This window comes from Chlorocebus sabaeus, chromosome 21, assembly GCF_047675955.1.
Source record: "Chlorocebus sabaeus isolate Y175 chromosome 21, mChlSab1.0.hap1, whole genome shotgun sequence".
NCBI classification, from domain to species: domain Eukaryota; kingdom Metazoa; phylum Chordata; class Mammalia; order Primates; family Cercopithecidae; genus Chlorocebus; species Chlorocebus sabaeus.
Genome location: NC_132924.1, coordinates 18,978,768 through 18,984,767, shown reverse-complemented (window position 1 = coordinate 18,984,767; position 6,000 = coordinate 18,978,768).

Below are 6,000 nucleotides of genomic sequence, written 5' to 3'. Positions count from 1 at the left end.
GTAAATTAAACCTCTTTTCTTCATAAATTACCCAGCCTCAGGGAGTTCTTTAGAGCAATGCGAGAACAGACTAGAATACACCTCCTTAATTAATATAGAGCTATTCAAGTTTTGTATTCCTATTTTGGTAATTTGTGTTTCTCATTTCTATTTTAGCGATTTGTATTTTTCAAGGAATGTAGCCATTTTATCTTAATAGAGTTTCAAATCCACTGGCATAAAGTTAATATTCTGTTGTTGCCTTTTTATTATCTATAAGTTCTATAGTAATGTCCCCTCTCTCATTGCCATTGTTATTTGATTCTGTGGACATCAATGAAATCAAGATGGTTGATAATGTTGTTCACATATTCTGTCTTTGCTGGATTTTTGCTTAGTCGTTCTTTCGATTGTTGTTGTTGTTGTTGTTGTTGTTGAAACAGGCCCACCCTCTGTCACCCAGGCTGAAGTGCAGTGGCACAATCATAGCGTACTGAAGCCTTGACCTCTCAGCCTCAAGTCATCTTCCCACCTCAGATTCCTGAGTGGTTGGGACTACAGACGTACATCACCATGTCTTGCTACTTTTTAAAATTTGTTTGTAAAGATGGGGTCTTGCTCTATTGCCCATGTTGATCTTGAACTCCTGGGTTCAAGTCAGCTTCCTGCCTCAGCCTCCCAAACTGCTGGGATTACAGGCATAAGACACCATGCCTGGCCTTTTCAATTGTTGAGAAAGTAGTATTAGACTCTCCAACCATCATTGTGGAATTGTCTATTTCTCCCACTAACTTTGTCAACATTTGCTTCATGTACTCTGAAACTCTGTTATTAGGTGCATGCACATCTGTGATTGTTAGAAGCAGCAGTGACTTCCAGAAACTTAAATTATTCTCTGGGAATTATCAACTTCAGAGTTATAGACAGCTGAAAATATTGGTAACATATACTTGCATTTCCAATAATTTTTTACAGCTTTATTTTCCTACGTTAAACTTCTTTCTACTCAAAAAAAACCTTAAAATTGTTCCTGTTTTACTCGAACAACATTTTACAACCGTAAGTACAAGCAATACGTACATGATCATAATAAATACTGAATATTTATTTAGTAAAAATGATCACATATAAGAAGAATGTGGGCTACATAAGACGAATGGGAGGAAGGAAGTGTAAAATTGGGGATGGGGTACTGAATTAGTATGGCAGCTAAATTTTCATCTTTCTTAGTAGGAAGTGAATTGATAATCTAATATTAATGATCAAGAAATAAAAACTTAGGTATATTACATACAAATATGGAAATAACTACAAGAGGAAACATTTAAGAGCCGAAATTGTTTATTCTGGAGAGAGACACTAGGTTTCTTCTGGAGACAGGTACTTGGGTATAGGGAAGGGTGGAAGAGAAGGAGCCAGAGAATGCTGGTTTTTATTATTAGTCCTGGGTTATTATTTGACCCTTTATATATACTTTGATAAAACCAAAATTTTACTTAAATGTAATTTAAATATAACTCAAAGTGTGATTCCATTTGTGTGGACGGTCATACAAGTACCATATCCAGGGAATATCCAATAGAAGAAAAGAATCAGTGGCTGCTTGATAGGTCCTGGTTTCATGGCAGAGACATAATTTAACTTGAATTCTAAAATATGGTAGCAAGTGACATTAGATTTCAGTTGGTGATATTACTAGGTTATAAGTGTTTTCTAGGGAAGATACATACCCATGACAACTTACAGGCCTGAATTCTTAGTGACATTTCCTGTCCCAAGGCTGATTCAATTCTCAGACTAACAATTATTGCCTTTCTCCAATATCCTTTTTCATTTCTGTAACACCAAAGAACTTTCTGGCCTAGAATTGTTCTACTTCCAACACAGCTGACATGTGATGTTATGGCAAATTCAGAGACTCAGGTTTCTCCTGAGAAATCTGAACATCTTTTCCAATTAATTATATTAAATAGTACATAATTTTTCTTTGAGGATTCAGAAAGCCCTTGAGTTGAGTTTGCCTAAGTAAATTAGAAGCAACAACTTAGAAATAGCAGGACTCTGAAGGGTCTGAACATTTACCTAAGCAACTATACTATGGAATGTAATGAAAAGGCGATTTTAGCATTTTTCCACTATACCTTAAATATTTTTCTGAGTCTAATTCCTCACTAGGATGAAATTTGAGACAAGTTACATGAATCTTCAGGTAACTCTATTTCAGTGATTAAAATGGACATTTCCCTGTAATAGAAGTGACTTTAATCTGGAGTTAAATTCACTCTCTCCTGAAGTTCAAAACTAATAGGTACAAAGTCCTGAAGTCAAGAGAGTCAGTGTTGTCAGAGTACTTACTCTTTCCTATTGCGTATTTTTATGTGTTCTCCTCCAACCTCAGTTTATGACCTTGCCAGCTTTGGAAGAAGGGAAGAACAGAAATGTTTTACAGTGGTGAGTCTGTTTCATACTCTCTGATCCTTGCAGCCAGGGTCTCTCATGGGGTCTTTGCACAGTTTGAAGGATCCTACCTCCTTTATTTCTGGAAATCTTCAATAACTATTTCCACAGAGCAGGTGGTCCATCTTCCCTAGTTGGTCATATATCTCTTTCCTTAGTCCTTAGACACCTAGCTCAAAGGAAAATGTCTTTCTGCTAAGATCTCTTCTCCTCTCTCGTTTTTCCTCATGAAACCCTCAGGAAACCCCCACACTGATCTCTATTGCAGGTGTCCCACAACTGGGAAACACTTGCTCAGCCTGAGCCCCATCAAACATTTTGAGTGCCAACTGCCCACAGAAGATGCTGCTCTTTCACTCTTCCACTAAACAGATTTGTTGGCCCATAGCTCACCATGTAGATTTTCCAGGAGGATGTTAGCAACAATCCATTATGTCACTTAAACTGCCGGGGACACATGAGGCACTCTGTACCTGGTCCTGTTGCATCCTCATTGTCTTGATTTGAGAGGATGGAGGTAGGGAAAGGCATCACAAGACACTAATATTTCTTTTTAAGAATAACTAATAATCTCTTATTGTCAATTGTTTTATACCCTTGATGTGGATGAGAGATGTAAGAGGCAGAAAACCAAATTATGATTACCCCCCGGTAAATCCTTCATCACTGTAAGTGGTAAACATGGAGATGTGGTGCTCATATCCTCTTTCATGAAAGAACATTTATTGCCCAATTGCTGGGAATGCTGTCTGTGAAGAGTCTTTAGATAACAGTCCTTTAGGAATTGATCCACCCAAGGTCACACCCTTTTTGGGGATGGCCAACATGATGGAGGCAGAGGTATCGAGGACCACCTATTTTGTCGCAACATGGAACAACTTTGACAGATCATTTTGTAGGGTTTGCTGAGACTGCTGGGCCTACATCACAGCTTAGTTTCTTCCCCTTCCCAGTCCTGCTCCATCCTTCTACCTTTCACAGATATGGATGCCAATGGCACTAGTTAATAAACATCTAGATGACTAACCTGTATATCAGAGTCAGGTCCTGGAGAACAAAAACTGTGACGATAGGTCTCATACCAACGAGCAATGTGACACTTATCAAATCTTGGTGCTCTCACCAAAATTTCTATATTTATATCTTAAAACACCATTTGAGCAAAAAAGAACAAATACAGGCCTTACTTAATAACCTTATGCTGAGATGGAATATTTATCATAATAAAAACACTTTACCTTGGTATAATTTTTACATGAAATGTCAAACATTATATTCTGGTATTAAATCTATTTGAATTACTCATCCCTTATTCTTTTGTGCTACATATATACTCTGCTTTTATCACAGTATATTATAATTATCTGAAGTAACAGACCTTGGTTTATCAAAGACAAGAACTCTCTCTTATTTGTAGATATGAAAAGACTTAAGTCAGAATTACTTGTCCTTAGAAATTAAGAAATATAACTTGAGAAATTAAAAAAATTATATCAGAAATGATGACAAAATTAGAAAGAACAAGAACAAGAAAACACAAAAATTATTCCTTAAGAAAAGCAAAAGGTAAAGAGGATAAAAAAAATAAAAATCTAAAATAAATGTAACAAGAGAAAAAAATTAATAACAAATATTGAATATTGCAAAGAAGATTTAACACACAGATAATATGAGTCTCTGAAGAAGAAAATAAATCAAGAGGAAAGAGCAAATAAGAAAGAATAATCAAGAAAACTCTCCTTAACTTGAATATGTTATTTGAAATTACACACAAAACCAAGAAAAGTACATACCTGAGAATATTGACTCAGAGTGACCAGTGCCAAGAAAGTCTAGTAAAACGACTGCACTTTGAAGAAAAATTTGCTAGGCAAAAAAGCAAGAGATTAATAAGGGAAAATATTAGATTATTATTAGACTTTTCAACAGTAATGTTTAATGCCAGAAGTAAATGAAGTAATATATTTAGAATACTTCAGGAAAAAAAAAAATGTGAGTCGAGGATTTTTATATCCTAAAAACTCTTTTTCGAGTATAGAGTACACATACAAACTGTTACCAACATGTAAGAACTCAAACATGTTCCCAAGAGCCCTTGTGAGAAATCTATTGAGTGTAAGTTTTAGGAAACAACGTGACCAAAGGAATATTGATATAAGAACTGATGGTGAATATAAAATACATAATTACTTACAGAAGTATTTTTAAATTTAAATTTAATACATATTTACACAGAAGAAAAATTTAGCTGTCTTCACCAAAGAGACTTAGGTATAAAGGCCAAGAAAGAAGCAATGATTTTTCCTAACAGTCAATTTTTTTCTAAAATATTATTTACCACTAAAATAAACCAGAACTTCTTGGCTGATTTCAGGTTTGGGGCAAGAAGTGAACCAAACAAACCTGAAACATCTTGTCATATGAAGAAGACATGAGGATATATGTCCTCAGACAGTGAGGAAGCCATTCAAAACTATTAGGGTCATGTCAAAAGAACTCAGAAACCAACTTGAAGAAGCTTCTCTCCACAAAAGATGAAACAATTTGAGCCTCAAAATAAATACAATTTCAACTGACTGAAACTCAGAGAATATATTTAAGTCCATGAATATATAATAATATTTCAATCTAATGGGTTTCCTTAGAAGATGATAGGTAATAAACTTATTATTTTTAAAACAGGTTAAATAAAAGATCAATAAAAATCAACCATCTATCCTTCTTCCCATGTGAGACTTGTACCAGAATAACAAAATAGTAAATGACACAAAGTACCACTTTATAAAAGTTTTCTAACAAATAGATTAAAAGTAGCAATAGCATTAGAATATGAATTAACGAATTTAGGTATTGAGCACCAACAGCTACTAATATCACAGAAAGAGAGACAACTATACATTTTATGCCTTCTGATGAAAGAACATCAGAAGGATTAAGCAAGTCTGGATCCAACTATCAATTTACAAGAAATACTGAGAACTGAGGAACCTTTTAACCTACACCAAGAGAATGCAAAATTTAGACTGCGGTAAACTCTTGGGAGGAAAATAAACTGTATGAAAAATAAAAGAATAGGAGGCTGGGCGCGGTGGCTCATGCCTGTAATCCCAGCACTTTGGGAGGCCCAGGTGGGTGGATCACAAGGTCAGGAGTTCAAGACCAGCTTGCCCAATATGGTGAAACCCCGTATCTACTAAAAATACAAAAAAAGTAGCAGGGCATAGTGGCACATGCCTGTAATCCCAGCTACTTGGGAGGTTGAGGCAGGAGAATTGCTTGAATCCGGGAGACGGAAGTTGCAGTGAGCAAAGAACCAGCCCGGGCAACAGAGCAAGACTCTGTCTCCAAAAAAAAAAAAAAAAAAGAATAGGAGAATGACTTACAGATTAAAGGAGACATAAAAATATGTCTATCTATTAATGGCAAGGCTATTAGCAATTTCTAGGGTGCACATGAGGATAATAAAGCTATGAAGAAAAATAAAGAAGTGAATAATATAAAGTCAGGATAATCATTACTTATTGGGGTAGGGAGGCTGTGATTTTCAATCACACATAAAGAAAC